The sequence below is a fragment of the Equus caballus genome, chromosome 4 (assembly GCF_041296265.1).
Source record: "Equus caballus isolate H_3958 breed thoroughbred chromosome 4, TB-T2T, whole genome shotgun sequence".
In the NCBI taxonomy this organism is placed as follows: domain Eukaryota; kingdom Metazoa; phylum Chordata; class Mammalia; order Perissodactyla; family Equidae; genus Equus; species Equus caballus.
The window spans coordinates 7510890-7529945 of record NC_091687.1 but is presented as its reverse complement, the minus strand read 5'-3'; the positions used below and the strand labels follow the sequence as shown (position 1 = coordinate 7529945).

The window sequence follows — 19056 nt, the reverse complement described above, 5'->3', positions numbered from 1 at the left end:
CATGATGATGACGTCACTCACATGACTGATCACCTTTAAATCTGGCATGTTTGCATGTCTGAGGTGGTCTTGGGTCTAGGCTTGAAACTGCCACGTTTCCATTTCCCTAAATTCATAGTCATTTCAGGTGCCAGAGTGAGCATGGAAGGCAGGAGAGGAACACTTTCCCTGCAGCAAGTTACAAAGAAGCAAAATAAATCCTTAGGGTATTTATCGCCTCTGAAGCAACTTCAATCCAACCCCTAGGTTCAAAATGAACCCCCAGTACATCCTAAGCATGTGGGCCAGTCTTTAGGTCTGTGTCAGCTTTCAGTCCCCTTGGCTGCTGTGTGGCACCAGGGGAAGTTTGAGAGAGGCGACTTGATGTGGCGGGTCTCCCAGGAATCAGTGAGGAGTGTGGGTGGGGGCACCGGGTGAGATAGGGAAGGGGTGACAGCACTTGGTAGAGGAGAGCTCTGTGCTTTTTGCCTGGGCACCAGGAATTGCTCCACCTCCTTGGGGCCAGGTTGTGTGGGGTTCTGGCCAACTCAGCCAAGGGCATTGAGACCCCATTGCGGCCTGAGTGCCTGGCTCACTTGGTCACGACTGAAAGTGCCGCTTGGGAGTGAGTGGCTGGTGGACAACTCTTAAGATTTTTTGAGGGACCTCTGTACTGTTTTCCATAGTGGCTCATCAATTTACATTCCCACCAACAGTGTGTGAGGGTTCCCTTTTCTCCACATCCTCACCAACTCTTGCTTTTGGTCTTTTTAATAATAACCATTTTAACAGGTGTGAGGTGCTGTTTCATTGTGGTTTTTCTTTTTTTTTGAGGAAGATTAGCCCCGAGCTAACTACTCCCAATCCTCCTCTTTTTGCTGAGGAAGACTGGCCCTGAGCTAACATCCATGCCCATCTTCTGCTTTATATGTGGGACGCCTACCACAGCATGGCTTTTGCCAAGTGGTGCTGTGTCCGCACCCAGGATCCAAACTGGCAAACTGGGCAGCCAAAAAGCAGAGCATGCAAACTTAACCGCTGGGCCACTGGGCCGGCCCCTTATTGTGGTTTTGATTTGTATTTCCCTAAGATTAGTGATGTTGAGCATCTTTTCATGCATTTGTTGGCCATCGTATGTTTTCTTTGGAAAAATGCCTATTCAAGTCCTCTGCCCAGTTTTTAATCTAGTTGTTTTATTTTTTTGACATTAAGTTGTATAAGTTCTTTATATATTTTTGTTATTAGCTTTTTAGTTTGATGTAATCCTATTTGTTTATTTTTGCTTCTTTTGCCCTTGCCAGAGGAGACTGGCTCCCAAAATATTGCTAAAACTGATGTCAAAGATCTGACTGCCTGTATTTTCTTCTAGGAATTTTATGGTTTCAGATCTTACCTTCAAGTTTTAATCCATTTTGTGTATTTTTGTGTGTGGTGTAAGATAGTGGTCCAGTTTTATTCTTTTGCATGTAGCTGTCCAGTTTTCCTAACACCATTTATTGAAGATACTGTCTTTTTCCCATTATATATTTTTGCCTCCATTGTCACAGATTAATTGACCACGTAAGTGTGAGTTCATTTCTGGGCTCTATTCTTTGACCTCTGTGTCTGCTTTCTGCCAGTCCCATGCTGTTTTGATTACCTAGCTTTGTAGTATAGTCTGCAATCAGGGAATGTGATGCCTCCAGCTTTGTTCCTCCTCAAGGTTGCTGTGGCTATTTGGGGTGTTTTGTGATTCCATACAGATTTTAGGATTCTTTGTTGTAAAAGTGCCATTGGTATTTTGATGCAGATTGCTTTGAATTTGTGGATTGCTTTGGGTAGTATGGACAATTTAGCTATATTCTTCCAGTGCGTGAGATGGTGTATCTATTTATTTGTGTCACTTCAATTTCTTTTATCAGTGTCATATTTTTCAGAGTACAGGTCTTTCAGCTCCCTGGTTAAATTTATTCCTAAGTAGTTTATTCTTTTGATGCCATTGCAAATGGGATTGTTTTAAAATTTCCTCTTTCTGACGGCTTATTAGTTTATAGAAACGCAACTGATTTTTGTATATTAATTTTGTATCCTGCAACTTTACTGAATTCATTTATTCTACCAGTTTCTAGATGAGTCTTTAGGGTTTTCTATATATACTGTCTTGTCTGCAAGTAGTGGCAGTTTTACTTTTTCCTTTCCGATTTGGATGCCCTTTATGTCTTTTTCTTGCCTAGTTGCTGTGACCTGGATTTACAGTACTATGTTGAATAACAGTGGTGAGAGTGGGTATCCTTGTCTTGTTCTTGATCTTAGAGGAAAAGCTTTCAGCATTTCATTGTTGAATCTGTTAGCTGTGTGTTTGTCATATATGGCTTTTATTTTGTTGAAGTACGTTTCTTCCGTACCCACTTTGACAAGAATTTTTATCATAAATCGATGTTGAATTTTGTCAAATGTTTTTTCTGCGTCTATTGAGGTGATCATGTGATTTTTATTCTTCATTCTGTTAGTGTTCCATCACATTGATTGATTTTTTGGTTGTCGAACCATCCCTGTGTCCCTGGAATAAATCCCACTTGATCATTGTGTGTGATCTTTTTAATGTATTGTTGAATTTGGTTTCCTGGTGTTTTGTTGAGGATTTTTGCATCAGTGTTCATCAGAGATATTAGACTGTAATTTTCTGTTCTTGTGGTGTCTTTGTCTGGTTTTGGTATCAGGTTAATGATGGCCTCATACACAGAGTTTGGAAGTGTTCCTTCCTTTTCAACTTTTTGGAATAAATTGAAAGGGAAAAGTATTAACTTTTCTTTAAATGTTTCATTTAATTCACCTGGGAAGCTCTCTGGTCCTGGACTTTAGATTTTTGGAAATTTTTAAATTACTGATTCAATTTCATTACTTGTAATCGATCTATTAAGATTTTCTATTTCTTCATGATTCAGTCTTGGAAGGATATGTATTTCTAGGAATTTATCCATTTCTTCTAGTTTGTCCTGTTTATTGGTATATAATTGTTTGTAGTAGTCTCTTACGATCCTTTGTATTTCTGTGGTGTCAGTTGTAACATTTCCAGTTTCAGTTCTCATTTTATTTATTTGGGTCCTTTCTCTTTTTTTCTTGATTAGTCTGGCTAAAGGTTTACCAATTTTGTTTATCTTTTTCTTTTTTCAGGGGTGAGTGAGGAAGATTGGCCCTGAGTCAACATCTGTTGCCAATGTTCCTCTTTTTCTTGAGGAAGATTGTCACTGAGCCAACATCTGTGCCAGTCCTCCTCCATCTCGTATGTGGGATGCCACCACAGCATGGCCCAGTGAGTGGTGTGCAGGTCCACGCCCAGGACCTGAACTTGTGAACCCCAGGCTGCTGAAGCAGAGCACATGAAGTTAACCACTATGCCATGAGGCAAGCCCCGATTTTGTTTATCTTTTTAAAGAATCAGCTTTAGGGGCTGGTCCTGTGGTCAAGTGGTTAAGTTTGCATGCTCCACTTCAGGGGCCCAGGGATTCACTAGTTTGGATCCTGGGTGTGGACCTAGCACCACTCATCAGGCCATGGTGAGGCAGCGTCTGACATAATAGAACTAGAAGAACCTACGACTAGAATATACAACTGTGTACTGGGGGTTTTTGGGAGAAGAAGAAGGAAAAAAAATGATTTCCGTTTTTCTGCTAACTCTGAGCTGTGTTCTTCTTTTTCTGAGTCCTTTAGGTGTAAAGTTAGATTTTTTATTTAAGATTATTCTTACTTCTTGAGGTAGGCATTTATTGCTATGAACTTCCCTCTTAGAGCTTTTGCTATATCCCATGGGTTTTGGAAAGTTGTATTTCCATTTTCATTTGTCTCAAGGTATTTTTTGATTTTCTCTTTGATTTCTTCATTGACCCATTGGTTGTCTAGTGGCATGTTGTATAGACTCCACATGTTTGTGCTTTTTCCAATGTTCTTTTTGTAATTGATTTCTAGTTTCATATCATTGTGGTTGGAAAAGATGCTTGATACGATTTCCATCTTCATAAATTTTTTGAGACTTGTTTCATGGCTTAACGTGATCTATCCTGCAGAATGTTCTGTGTGCACTCAAAAAGCATTCGTCAGTTTTTGGATGCAATGCTCTATATGTATCTGTTAAGTCTGTCTTGTATAAGGTGTCACTTAAGGTTGATATGTTCTTAGTGATTTTCTGTTTAGATGATCGACCCATTGATGTATGTGGGGTATTAAAGTCCCCTAATATTATTTTATTGCTCCCTGTTTCTCCCTTTAGGTCAGTGAATAGTTGCTTTATATATTTGGGTACGTAAATATTTATAAATGTTTTATTCTCTTTTGGGATTGACTCCTTTATTATCATGCAGTGTCATTCTTTGTCTTTTGTTAGAGTCTTTGTTTTAAAGTCTGTTTGGTCTGATAATGAGTATTGTTACCACAGCTTTCTTTTCATTTCCATTTGCATGGAATGTCTTTTTCCATCTTTTTACTTTGATTCTGTATGCGTCTTTAATTTTGAAGTGAGTCTTTTGTAGGCAGCATATATATGGGTCGTATTTTTTTATCCATTCAGCCACCTTATATCTTTTGATTGGAGCATTTAGTCCATTTACATTTAAAGTAATTATTGATAGGTATGTACTTATTGCCATTTTGTTGTTTTCTGGTTTTTTTTTAGTTCTTCTCTTCCTTTCTTCTTCTCTTGATCTCTTTCCATGTGGTTTGATGGTTTTCTTTAGTGTTATGTTTGTGTTGCTTTCTTTTTATTTTTTCTGTATCTGAAACTGAGGATGAAGGAGTTAAAATTTCCCTGGATTAGAGTGAAACTGTGCCTTGTACCCAGAAGGTTAATGTGGGAAACAAAATGACCAAAGTTTTTGAGCTTGCTTTGCATAACAGCAGGAGAGCCTCTGATAAGAGAGGAACTTGGTGACCCTCCCCTGCTTGACTAAGCATGTTGTAGGAACATTGAGAAGCTAAAGTGACTGATTATAATCTTTAGACATCAAAGACTGAAAATCCACCATGTGCAGCACATAGAACAGACAGTCACACATGTGCAGAGGACTCTTAGAACTTCAGCCCCCAAGGCCACATTCCCCCCCCCCTTACCTAAAACCCCAAATAAAAATCCTTGCTTGTGGCTTTTCAGGGTATTCAGGATTACAGTGTTAGCTGCCTGTTCCCCTTGCTCAGTGCTTTGCAAAAAAATTCCTACGTTCTTTCACTACACCTTGTTTCAGAGATTGACTTCCTGTGTGACAGGTGAGCAAACTCACTTCGGGTTCAATACCATATCTAGTGTAGGTATTTGGATTGTGGTTATTATGAGGTTCATATTTATTGAACTGTGTATGTCTAGCAGTCTATATTAAGGTGATAGTCACTTAAGTTTAAACTCATTCTAAAAGCACTACATTTTTACTCCCCCCCATGTTTTATGTTTTTTACATCATATTTTACATGTTTTCTTTCGTGTGTCCCTTAAGTACTAATTGTAGTCATAGTTGATTTTACTACTTTTTCTTTTAATCTTCATACTAGCTGTGTAATAGGCTGATCCATTGCCCTTACTAAATATTTGCCTTTACAAATGAGATTTTGTCTTTCATATACAGTTTTGTGTCGCATATCAACAGGAATACGTTCTTAGAAATGTGTCATGAGGCAATTTCTTCATTGTGTGAATGTCATAGAATGTACTTACACAAACCTAGATGATGTAGTCTACTATACATCTAGGCTATATGGTACTGAATTTATGGGACTGCCATTGCATATGTGGTCTGTCATTGACTGAAACATTGTTATGGGGTGCCATGACTATGTTTTTTAATTTCTAGTTATGGCCTTTTCTGCTTATTGAAGCCCCTTTAATATGTCTTGTAAGACCATTTTAGTTGTGGTCAACTCCTTTAGGTTTTGTTTGTCTGGGAAACTCTTTATCTCTCCTTCAATTCTGAATTATATCTTTGCTGGGTAGAGTATTGCAGGTTGTAAGTTTTTTCCTTTCAGCATTCTGAATATATCATGCCACTCCCTTCTGGACTGCAAAGTTTGTGCTGAAAAATAAGCTAATAGTCTTATGGGGGTTTCCTTGCCTGTGACTTGTTCTTCTCTTGCTGCGTTTAAGATTGCCTCTTTATCTTTAACTTTTGCCATTTTAATTATAATATGTCTTGGTGTGGATCTCTTTGGATTCGTCTTGTTTGGGACTCTCTGTGCTTCCTGCATCTGGTTGTCTGTTTTCTTCCCCAAATTAAGGAAGTTTTTAGCTGTTATTTCTTCAAGTAGCTTTTCTGGCCCTTTCTTCTCTTTCTTTTTCTTGGATACCTATAATGTGAATGTTAGTATGTTTGTTGTCCCAGAGGTCCCTTAAACCATGCTCATTTTTTAAAGTTCTTTTTTCTATTCTAGTTGGGTGATTTCCACTAATTTTTGTTTAGTGTCACTAGAAGAGCAATCCAATCTTCCAGATCACTGATCTGTTCTTCTCTGTCATCTAATCTACTGTGATTCCCTCTAGTGTATTTTTAATTTCAGTTATTGTATTCTTCAGCTCTGGTTGATTCTTTCTTATATTTTCTAACTCTTTGTTGATGTTCTCACTGGGTTCCTCTGTTCTTCTCCTGAGTTTGGTGAGCATCTTTATGACCATTACTTTGAACTCTTTATCAGTTCGTTTACTTATCTCCATTTTATTAGGATTTTTTTCTGGGGTTTTATCATGTTTTTTCGTTTGGAGCATATTCCTTTGTCTCTTCATTTTGTTAGACTTTCTGTGTTTGTTTCTATGAATTTGGTGAAACAGTTACCTCTCCTTGTCTTCAAGGAGTGGGCTTGTCTAGGAACATCCCCTGTGTAGACTGTGTGCTGGGTGACTTTACCAGGCCTGCTGGAACTGGAGCATCTGTAGTCCCAGGAAGTCCCAGGACATGCTGCTTCCCGGCTGCGTTGGTGGGATGACTACAGCTGGAATGCACACAGGTGGGAGGATTCTGGGGTGTTCCATGCAGGGGCCAATCTGGCAGGACAGCTGGAGCTGGAGTGTGCACAGCTTGGGGGATCCTGGGGTGCGCTGCACCAGGCCTCCTTGGTGGGATGGCTGGAGTGGGCACAGATAGGGGATTCTGGAGCACCCCGTATCAGGGCTGCTTTAGGGGGATGGCTGGAGTGGTGTTAGACGGGTCTGGGGTGTGCTGGGGTGGACTTAGCAGGTTGGCTAGACAGTCTGGACTGTGCTCCCACCCACACTATCAGAGTGGAGGGGAAACACAAAAAATGGTTCTTGCTGGTGCCTCCCACCTTGGAGAGAGTTCCAGCAGTTCCCTGCCTGTTTGGCAGATGCTCTAGGGTTAGTAAAGGGGTTTCCTTTCTGTATAGTCTAGTTGCCCTTTAAACTGCTGTATTTTGCTGGGTTCCAGGGCAGGCAGGCCTGCGTGCAGCCCCTCAGTGATGTTCCTCCCTGCTGTGGGTCCCTGCATTATCAGTGGGGTTCCTGTGGGTACCGTGTCTCCATTTCTTCTACTTGTCTCTTTGTGGTCTGTATGTCATTTCTTGTGCAGAAGCTATTAAATCAGCCCTCAGTTCTTCTTCAGAAGGAATTGCTCTATACATAGGGGTATATTTGGTATGTTGGTGTGAGGAGGTGAGTTCAGGGTCTTCCTATGCTGCTGTCTTGGATCCTCACCTCTGACTTTTCATTTTTAAACGGTTTCTTTTGCAACACACAAATTTTAAAATTTTGATGCAGTCCAAATTATCAGAGTTTCTTTTATGGATTGCTAGCATCATTTCTTGAAAAAACTTTTCTTTCCCCATTGAATTTTTTTGCCTTCAGAAAATTTAATTGACTGTTTATGTGTTGGTCTGTTTCTGGACTCCACTCTCTTCAATTGATCTAGTTTCCTGCTGTTATATTAATAGTACCCTGTCTTGATTACCGCAGGTTTGTAGTAAGTCTTCTTTTAGCCAAATGGTCTTGAAAAAGGATACTATTTTACTTTGCAGTTCCATATAAATTTTAGAATCAGCTTGCCAATTTCTACTACAAGGCTAGTTAGGATTTTGACTGGAAATGTATTGCATCTGTAGGTCAGTTTGGGGAGAATTGACATCTTAACAATATTGAATCTTCCAGTTCATGATTGTGGTAGATCTACATTTATTTAGAAGGTCTTTAATTTCAGCAATATTTTGTTTTCAGTTTTGTTAAATTTGTCTTTAAATATTTTGTTTTGTTACTACACTAAATGTTTTCATTTTTAAATTCTGTTTTTCTGTTTATTGCTATTTTAAAGAAATACAATTGAGTTTTGAAAATTGACTCTATAGAGGAAATTATAAGGGCTTTTAAAAATTAAATGTTCTCTTCCTATTGTGAGTAGACATAGTATGACTTACTGCCAGTACTGGCAAACTTTTTTTGTAAGGGACTGTACAGTAAATATTTTAGGCTTTGTGGGCTATATATATCTGTTGCAGCTATTCAACTATGTTGTAGTATTTGGCCTTGTCTCAATACATTTTTGTTTACAAAAGTAGATGGTAGGTTGGTTTTGGCCTGCTAGTTGCTAACTCCTGTACACTGAAGAAGATCTGTTTTCTTTGGAACATTCATCTAACTAATCAGTTTTGAATGCAGTGTTGGAATCTCTCTTTTTTTTGGTGAGGAAGATTGGTCCTGAGCTAACACCTATTGCCAATCTCCCTCCTTTTGCTTGAGGAAGATAGTCACTGAGCCAACATCTTTGCCAGTCTTCCTCTATTTTGTATGTGGGATGCCACCACAGCATGGTTAATGAGTCGTGTGTAGGTCTGCACCTGGGATCCAAACCCATGAACCCTGGGCCACCAAAATGGAGCTCATGAACTAACCACCATGCCACCGGGCCTGCCCTGATTGGACTCTCTTTAGTTGTATATTGTGTATGACTACCAGTGGACTCCTCTCTCTCTTGGTTATTATATGAGACCATTAGAGAGTAGTGCTGATTGGCACCGGACTCCCAGTTTTTCCTATTGTTATGTATAACCAGTGAATCAATCAGGCCTTTCTGTTTTGAGGTGCTACTACTTTTTCTGTAATTATTTGGTTCAACATAATTTTTGTTCATTTTTCTATGCTTAAGCTTTTTTCTTTATGTTTGATAAACCAGTATGAACTCAGAAGAAATGAAATATTTCTTATTCCTCTCAGAAATATTATATCTGTATTAACACTTACTAAATCAGTGAAAAATTATCCTGCTTATCTTCTTATAACTATCTTTTGTGTACTTCAGATTAATCTTTTTTCTTTTGAGTATTAGTTGAGCTCATGGTGTTTCACAGATTCAGCTTCTTCCAATTAACTTTAATTACTATACTGCTATTGATGCTCAAACTATCAGAATTTGATCAGTTGGATTCCTTTCAAACTGGCTCCTTTGTTTTTTCAGTGAGCCTCTCCATTCTTGAAAGTATCTTTGTTTTCTGAATACAGTGGAATGTTCTAGACACATGCCTTCCTTCCTTCCTTCTTTTATTCTTTATTACTTTCTGTACTTGGAAGATGTTACTCCATTGTGTTCTGGGTTCCAATTTAGTTGTTGAGAAGGTGTCATTTTGACCTGGTCTTTTGAAGGTAATCAGTAGTTTTCCTCTGACTTCTTTTAGGATTGTCTCTTCTTTTTGATTCCCTTCAGTTTCAGAATGTGGTTTCTTTTTATTCATCTCACGTGCAATTTGTTTTTTTTCTTCCATCTGTGCGTTTATCTCTTTCATCATTTCTAACCCATTATTTCTTCAAATATGCATCATTCTCTCTCTTCTTTGTCTTTAGATTCTGATGAAGTGTATACTCAACTGTGTCTCCTTACCATCTAAGGCATTTATCCTCTTTTCCTTATTTTACATGTTTTTGTCTTTCCATGCTGTTCTTTGGAGTTTTTTTCTGATTGGTTTTCCATTTCCTTAATTCTTTCTTCAGTTGCTTATAGCCTAAGGTTAAACTAGTCTATTTATTATTATCTTGCTAAATTTTGGTTATTGTGTGTTTTATTTTTAGAAGTTCTACTTCCTAAAATGCTATATAACCTGTCCTATTTCTTGTTCCCTGATTTTTATTTCTTTGAATATATTCTCTGAGGTGTTGTATTGCCTGACTCTGGTAGGTACATAGGTGTAATCTTCGTGGGCATGTTTCTCTTTGTGGTGTTTGCTGGTTCTGTTACTGGAGTCCTATTTCCTTAGGTGCCTGGTTATCTTTTGGTGTGTGCTGGACATTTTATTCAAAAAATTCTTTTTTAGGATATTTGAGTCCTTCAGAGAGGATTTGTTTTGCTTCTCTGTGACATCAGAAATCACTACCAGTCCAAGAACATTAAATTAAATTTACTCACCTTTTAACTCTTCTCCTCCACTTTGCTTCAGAATCTATCAAAGTGTAGGTTCTTGTTTTCCAGGGTTAGCAAGTGTTCTTGAATTACAAGTGGATTTGCTGCCTTTCTCTCTGGGTTCTCTTTTGTTGCACTTTGGCTTGGTATTCCTGTTTGTACTATCATTTCTGTGATGCTTTTGAGATATTTTTACATTTTATACAGCTTTTTAGTTGTTTTCAATGGTAAGCTAACAACCTAGTCTACCATTATTTAAACTAGGAAATTCACATGTCTAATCTTATTTAGGGAACAAACATCAGATTATTTATACTCCTGATAAAGTTACTCAGTAGTTCCTTAACAAGAGATAGAATGAAGTCTCAAGTCCTTAATATGGCATATAAGCCCCTTCATGATGTGACCTCTGCTCACCATTATCAACTTTATGTCTATCATTCTAAAAGAATTTATTCTGGGTATTAATCACATTGAACTATTTACTATTTCTGCATGTACTAGAAATTCTCACATTCATTCCCATGCATATTTTCTTTCTTCTCTAACTCAGAATATTCTTGTCACTCAGAGGATTCTAGCTGATGTGTCAACTCTTTTGTGAAGTCCTCTCCTGCCCTTCCTTCTGGCAAAGCAGAGTATTTCTTTTTCATCTTTTGGTTCCTTTAATATCCCATACATTCTTCCATTATAGTACTTTCTACATAGCTTTTCCCTTCTTCATACTCTCCTATGAGACTGAGCTCCTTGTGGGCTATGATAATAATAAAGTAATATTTGAGTCTGTAGCCTTTGCATAGTGTTCTGTACCCATCACTTAAACTTATTGAATGTTTAGGAAATGAATAAAATGATTAGTTCCCTGATCTGTGCCCCAGTTGTAATATTTTTTTCTAAATTTGTAGCATATGGTGACTAAACAAAACATACATGGTACTAAAAATTTTTTTTACTGTACTTGTACATGTATGCCATAACAATTTGAGAAATATAGCATGTGAGAAGAGTTTGGATGTCTTAGTCTTTTTCAGATGGAGAAGAGGTACTTTCAGGTTATTTCAAGGATAGCCACTTAAGACTATGTGGGGCGGTGAGGATGAACAGAGACCTTTCTTAACAGCCAAAGAAGTATCGTGAAACAGTGGAACATTGCTCTGCCTGCAACAGCACCTTAACAATCATCCTTTCCTATAACTTAGTCCTAATCTTTGCATCTCTCTCTGCTACTTTTTCTTGTTGCCACTGTGGCTTAACCCTCATTCTTCTTTTCACTTGCTCATTGTTTCTTTTTGCTCTTGCTTCTTTTGTCTCAAGGCTTCTGCTTATTGCCACCTCAACTTCTGCCCTTTCCTGCACACCCACTTCTCCAAAGAGAACAGGGACTGTCAGTAACAATTTTGGGTGATTCTTGTGCAAGATGATGTTGTAGGCCACTGTTGTAGGCCACTGGTGACATGCTTTTTATGTCTTCCTTGGAGCTAGCTTTGTTTCCTTGATCTAATCAGTTATGGCTAAGGTCACAAGGTCACAAGGTCATATGACCTGAAATATGGTGAACCTGGAAAGACCTGCCCCAGCGCCTTTCTCAAGGAAGGAGTGGAGGTGCTTCAAGTGCTCAGAGCATCGTGAAAGTGCTCTCCAGGGAACTAATGCTTTACTTTTATGTTAAAATAGACAGTAAAGCAGTATTCCCCTTAGTTAAGTTGGGATTTAAATATTGCTTTTTAGGATAACTCACATTTTGCTTACTCAAAATCATGACGTTAAGTTTACTGGAATTCTTTTTCTTGTGAAAGAATACACTAATGCAAGGATGGTATTGTTAACTAAGGAAAGTGATTATGCTTACGTGTTTACAAACTTGCCCCTAAAAAAATGAAATTTTATAAAATATTCTGGTATTTTGGACATAGATGGAAGTTATCTTTGAGTTTAGTAAACTTTAAAATATTTTTGTATATGAAGACATAGGAATGTTTTTATTAGTGGGACTATCCAGGACTGTTAGTCTTCATGTGCATTATACAAAGTTGTTTTTATTATAGGTTATTGTTTAATTTTAGGCAATGAATTAAAATTTAATTTGTTAAAATAAAAATTTAATTTTAGTTCACTTCTTTGCTTTCAACTCCAGCTCTTAAATATGTCAGAATCATGCATTTCCTTTTTTCCCCTTTCTTCAATATGATCTTTTGACAGTGAGTTGTAAGAATCTTATTTATATTTGCCACCTCCCTAGGTATTAGTGATAAAAACAAATTAATATTTATGCAGGACTGTATAATATATGAAAAATTTCAACTATTCTAAATCATTCAGTTTTTCTAATAACTGTGTTTAGAAATTATGTATCATCATTTTATGAGTGAGAAACTGAGGATCTGAAAGCTAGTTGCTGAAGTTCAGGTGGCCAGTACGCAGCAGCATTAAGTCTGTGAAACAGGATTGCTTTCTCTAAATTTAGTGTTTCTTGGTTTTGATTCTGTGTAACATGTAAAAGAGAAAATATAGTTCCTGTTTTTCAGAAACTTGATGTGGGTAAAAAAATTAAAAAAACAATCCAAGTTCATAAAGTGCGGATGAAGAGCACTGGTCTGGGCTGTGAGGCCTGACTGCTGTTCTTCGTCCCTCTAACTGCATGATAATGGACAGGCTTTAGTATCTTTTTTTTCCAGCTTTATTGAGATATAATTGGCATATAACATTGTGTAAGTTTAAGGAGTATAACGTGATGATTTGATACATGTATATATTGTGAAATGGTTACCACAGTAAGGTTAGTTAACACATCCTTCACCTCACATAGTTACCATTTGTGTTGTGGTGTAACATTTTTTTATATGAAAGTTTAGGCTGGATCTTTTCTCTTCCAGCTCTAGAATGCTATGATTCTGTGAAGCTGTGATAGTGTCTTTTATGAATATTTTTATTTTTTATGCTCACACAAACATGGGAAGTTGGGATTGTTTGTGTTTAAGATAAAACACCTTTTATTTTTATTATTGTTATTAAATATTAGCCCTAATTTTCTACACTCTTATTGTAAAAAATATTACGGTATAGGGACAGCTAAGTTGAGTAACTTTGGCCAAGTAAAAGGAAGAAAGAGGGGAAGGGAGAGGAAAGTAAAAGAAATATGCCCGGGTACATTTTGGTATCTGTATTTCCAGTGGTTAATTTTTCCTGGATCGATTCCTATGTAGTCTTATCTTAGGAAAGAAGTTCACCTTAGAGCTTCATTGCCTTTCAAACCGTTTTGAAGTCTAAGTGCTCTTTGGCAGCTTATTTATATTTTAACCATTTTTATCCTGTTCACTTTGCCTAGCCATTTCCATTTTAAACATTGAGGAAGTTTTAATGTTCCTGTTTAATCTTTTCATTCTTTGAGCCCCTAATTCATTTAAATGCATGTGGTATAAGAAAGCAAGAAAGAAAGAGCTACAAAGTTGTTTTTGTGTTGAACGAAAATCCCTTTGATTGTACCCTCACTTAGAAGAAAGTACTTTTACGCTTAATTCTTTTTGCTTTTTATCCCCGTTTCACTCCCTTTTCAGAAAGCCTTTTCTTTCTCCAAGTAGAATCTTCTGACTTCATCTATATACATGAAAGCATGAGTTGAATTTAATTATCACCGCAAGAATCATCTCTATCTTAGCTCATTTTAGTAACATTGTTTGCTTATGAACTGCCTCAGAGTTTTTCAGAAAGAAATTTTGAAGAGCTTATTATCTCTTACATAGAATACTTAAAATTTTTTAACTTCAAAATTATATAAGAAAGTGAGTTTTTTAACTTTCAAATCTTACTAGTTTTTAATACTTTTAATCAGAGAGGTTTTAAAAAATATAACAGCTTTATTGAGATATAATTCACATACCTAACATACAAATTTTTTATCTTTTTGACTTATTTTTTAAACTTTTTAATTGTTTTACATTTTAATTTTTAAAGACATGCATATATATTAGTTTCTCAATGCAAGGTTTTAAAATTTTTTTTAACTTTGTAGTTATAGAAGTCAGAAGGTTTGAGAAAATAATGGAATAAAGAAGGAGGAAATCATCCATAAAGCCTTTTCTCTTTTTTAATACGTCTCTGTTTTTTATGTATAGAGTTTTCATTGTATACTTTTGTAAGTTCCTTTTTAGTTTTCAGTTGATAGGATATGAAATAATTTTATCTACATTGTTGTATGGAATGGTGATGTATTTTTATTGGCTTTATAATTCTCCATCTAAGAAGTGCATGTACCAGGAAGGAAGGAAGAGGAGGGATAACAGCAGCTTAAAATGCCGGTGTCCTCGAACACTGTAAAAACTACAGAGCAATTGGGTAGCAAAACCACAGAAGCCCTGCTGGTGGACGTGATGCCGGGCTAGTTGTGGGCCCAGCCTTCAAGGGAAAGCCTCTGTCTGTGTAAGAAGTCCAGTCACCCTGAGACTACCGTGCTGTGAGGAGGCCCAGGCTAGCCACGTGGACGTGACAGGGAGAGAAGCGCTGAGGCAGCAGACACGTGAGCGAAGCCTTCTTGTGCCGTCCAGACCAGCCCCATTGTTACGTAAGCCCAGCAGAGTCAGTAATCCCAGGTGATACCACGTGGAGCAGTTGAACCTTGCCAAAATTCCTGACCCACAGAATTGTGAGAAATAGCAAATCATTTTAAACCACTAAGTTTTGGGCTGGGTTCTTGTACAGCAATAGATAATTGATACACCAGCCAAACTGATTTTCAAGTAAAGAGAGTACCATATGTGGCAGTCTGATCGGCCGTGTACTTGAGACAACCAAAATGACTAGAGAAACATCAAAGTAAAGACTAGAGATGAGCCATAAACTTAGGATTAGATGAGGGATCTAAATGAGAATATAGTATGTAATGGCTGTATGTTTTGACAAAGAAATAAAATTCAACCGTAAAAAATGTGGGGAGAGCGTATGCAAAACAAGTCTTTTAAACTATCTACAGCAATCATATTTTTGTGGTGTTGGTTTTGTATTCAGATGTCTTCTGTGTATTGAGCAGCAAAGCAAATAAATTATTTTAAATTATTCTAATTCTGTTATCTCTTATGTCTGAGAGCCAGGAGTCTCTGTGTGGAAGAAATAGTATACAGATGTAAGTTAGAAATTAAGTAAACACCGTGTGCTCCTGATTTTTAATTGGAAGCATCAGTATGAACTCATGAGATATTTTAATTTTATCTTAAAACGGTGTGTATATTATATATGTATATATTTTTGTACATATGTATATGTATAATGTTAATCTGAGAATGTTTTATGTGTATTGTGGAATAAAGCAAATGAATATTTATGTGATATTTTAATTCTGACATTTCCTAGCTATGTCTACTGAAAAGTCCCAGAAATGAGCAAACCCAGTTCCCAGAATGTGGTGTTGAAATGCTGTTGGCTTCTGAAAGAAACCAGGGTGCCTTTGATAAATCTTTGATTCCAGGTCTGGAGCATGAAATATGTAAAATAATCTTGGAATATTTTTATACCATATACCAAGGAAGCTATCAACAACTGCTAACTAGAGTCATGATAAAAGATTCAGGAGCCAACTTGAAGAGGCTCTGGGATGACCAACTATCCCAGTTTTAGCACTGAAATACCCTTCTGTCTCAGGAACCCTCAATCTCAGGCAAATCAGTAGAGTTGATCACCCTCAGAAGCTCCCACTGGCCGAAAATGGGACAGTGTGAGCATCTGCAAGGATAAGAGCTACAACGGATTGGCATCCTTAATTATGTTTAAATGTGTGTTCATAACAATAGCAAAACCAGAACAAAACTCACTAATTGTTCATCTTTGGTGGCTATTAGGAAAGCAGTCCTTCATTTTGAAAACTGATAAACCAAGGGAAAGAATCAAGTATTTATTCTCATTCTTCTGAATGAACAGTACCACTGGGTAAATAAATAGTAGATGAGGTAAAGTTTCTTTTTATAGAGAAATTTTATGTGCTAGCAAATAAAGGCAAAATGATAGAATTGAAGTATCACCATTTTGTAATCACTATGTTTTAATGGATTTTGACATTGAGTGTCAGTGGCTGCTAACAAGACAAAAAGAGAAAATCATACGTGTGTTACAAATATACCACCATGTAGTGAATAATCTTGCCAAAAATATTAAACCTGAATCTGATGAAGCTGCCTACATTCAACTGCTAATGTGCAGGAAATATGGAAGACAGAAGAACATGTTAAACTACACTGTGGGAATGTAGTCAACAAAACCCAGTCTGTGGGAAACCGTGTAGTACAGATTATCTAATATATTCAACAGATTGCAAAGAAGAGAAGAGATGGTGACGGAACCTATATAGATTTAAAAAGGGCAAAATTAAACTATAGCATTTAGATATATACAATTCAGTAATAAAACCATAAATAAAAGTAAGGAAGTGATTACCACAAAAGCCGGCATAGTGGTTTCCCTTGGTTGGGTGGGAGGGTGGCAGGGGATGCATTGCAGGCTGTCGTGCCTGGGAGGGAGTACGTAGAGTGCATCTGCAGTGACTGACGTGGCTCTGTCTCCTGGGCTGTGTGGTGGTTCTGAGTTCATTTAGCTATGATTTCTGTATGTGGTTTTCCGTGTTTGTAATGCCATCTATCTATTTTTAAAGACTTGATTTTTTTAGAGCAGTTTTAGATTCACAGCAAAATTGAGAGGAAGATAGATAGGTTTCTCATATATCCCCTGCTCCCACACATGCATAGCCTCCTCCTAATCAACATTCCCAGCAGAGTGGGATGTTTGTTACAGCTGATGAACCCACAAAGACACATCATTATCACTCAGAGGCCATAGTTGACATTAGGATTCGCTCTTGGTGTACATGCTGTAGATTTGGACAAATGTATAATAACATATCCATCGTTTTGGTAGCATACAGAGTATTTTCAGTGCCCTAAAAATCTCTGTGCTCCGCCTATTCATCCCCCAACTCCTGGCAACCATTGATCGTTTTACTGCCTCCACAGTTTTGCCTTTTCCAGAATGTTAAATAGTTGGAATCATAGAGTATGTAGCCTTTTCACATTGGCTTCTTTCACTAAGTGATCTGCACTTAAGGTTTCTCTATGTCTTTTCATGGCTTGATAGCTTTTTTTGTAGCGCTGAATAATGTTTGTATTATATTTGATAGTAAAAGTCTAGAAAATAAGGAAGGAAAGGAAATTGATTGCAAGCAACTATATTAGGAAATGGTGAGAGTTGATGCCTTAGAGATTATCTAAGACTTGTTAACTGAGGATTTCATTAAATACCATTCTGAGAAGATTCTACATAATCTGAAGTTTATTAAAAAGGGGCCTAGAATGCTGAAAACTATGTTTCTAAGAAGATAAATCTGGCAGGATGGCTTTCAGTAAGAGACTGGAAAGCTAGCCAGGAGAGCAGAATGTTAAGGTGAAGGTGATAGAGATTTGGATTAGGGTGATGTTTGGAGGAATAGAGATAGAATAACCGTTGTGTTATGCACCAGAAGAATAGTCAATAAGACATGGTGACAGATTAAGTATGGTTAAAATAAAAGCATTAGAAATAAGCTCAAAGATTTTGTTTGAGGGCATACCCTTCCTTGGATTCATAGTGGGGAATTCTCGAAGGACAATTCTAGACTGAAGTAAAATCTGGTTTTTCTCCTCATGATGTATTTAGAATCCAATGATTGCTAGAGATTCTACATTCCAAATGGTTCATCTAAAAATGCAATATCTGACAAGCAAGAAACTGGTAATAGTGCTTGTTTTTGCTTAAGTGCATAGTTGGGACATAGAGATATGAAGATGACTTTTATCTGTTTTGTCTTTTGAATTTTAAATCATGTGCTTATATTAACTAATCATAAAATAAATAAAATTAAATTAAAAGGTAAAAGTGCCCAAATCTTCCAATTTCAAGGGGAAATTCTTATTTGGCATTCTTTTATTGTTTTAAGTATTTTTTTTGTCTTTTAAAGATTGGCACCTGGGCTAACAACTGTTGCCAATCTTTTTTTTTTTTTTCCTGCTTTATCTCCCCAAACCCCCCTGTACACAGTTGTACATCTTAGTTGCAGGTCCTTCTAGTTGTGGGATGTGAGATGTGGGACGCCGCCTCAATGTGGCTTGACGAGCGGTGCCATGTCCGCACCCAGGATCCGAACCCTGGGCCGCCGCAGCGGAGCGTGCGAACTTAACCACTAGGCCACAGAGCCGGTGCCTATTGTTTTAAGTATTTTAGACTATAAGTTACTTAGAAGAGCAGTCAGATAAACGTGTTTAATACTTGGTTCCCTTTGACTTACATACGTTTGTAAAAACATTGTTATGTTTGTACGTTTACGTTGGTGTGAGTGTGTATATTGTGTGTGTGTATTTTGTGGCTTGTGGGTGCATGAGTGTGGCTCTGGTGTGTGTTTCACTCAGAAAAAAATGCGTATAGCTGGAGCCTTAGGGACTTACCTGTCTTTCCAATACTTTAATTCTTATTGCCACCAGTTGGTATTTTTCCTCCTTAGACAGGAGATGTTCTTCCTTCTCAGCCAGCTTCAGGGCCATTCAAAGATGGTGGTAATGCAGCTGCATAACTGTCTTTCTTTAATATCACCACTGAAACTGAAGGTCACTACATGCCTGTCATTCCATCGATCTCCCTCCTCCTCATTCTCCCCCAAGCAATTGCCCTGGACCCAGCTTCTGTAATAAAGAGTCTGAAATACATAAGTCTTTATTTCGTG

The 19056-nt window shown here is 37.4% G+C and overlaps 1 protein-coding gene across 6 annotated transcripts in view; it reads left to right on the top strand.

Annotated features, from left to right (window-relative positions):
- The window catches only part of COG5 (component of oligomeric golgi complex 5), a 345803-nt gene that overhangs the window by 21015 nt on the left and 305732 nt on the right, over positions 1-19056 (top strand). The gene's annotated exons all lie outside the window — the stretch shown is intronic.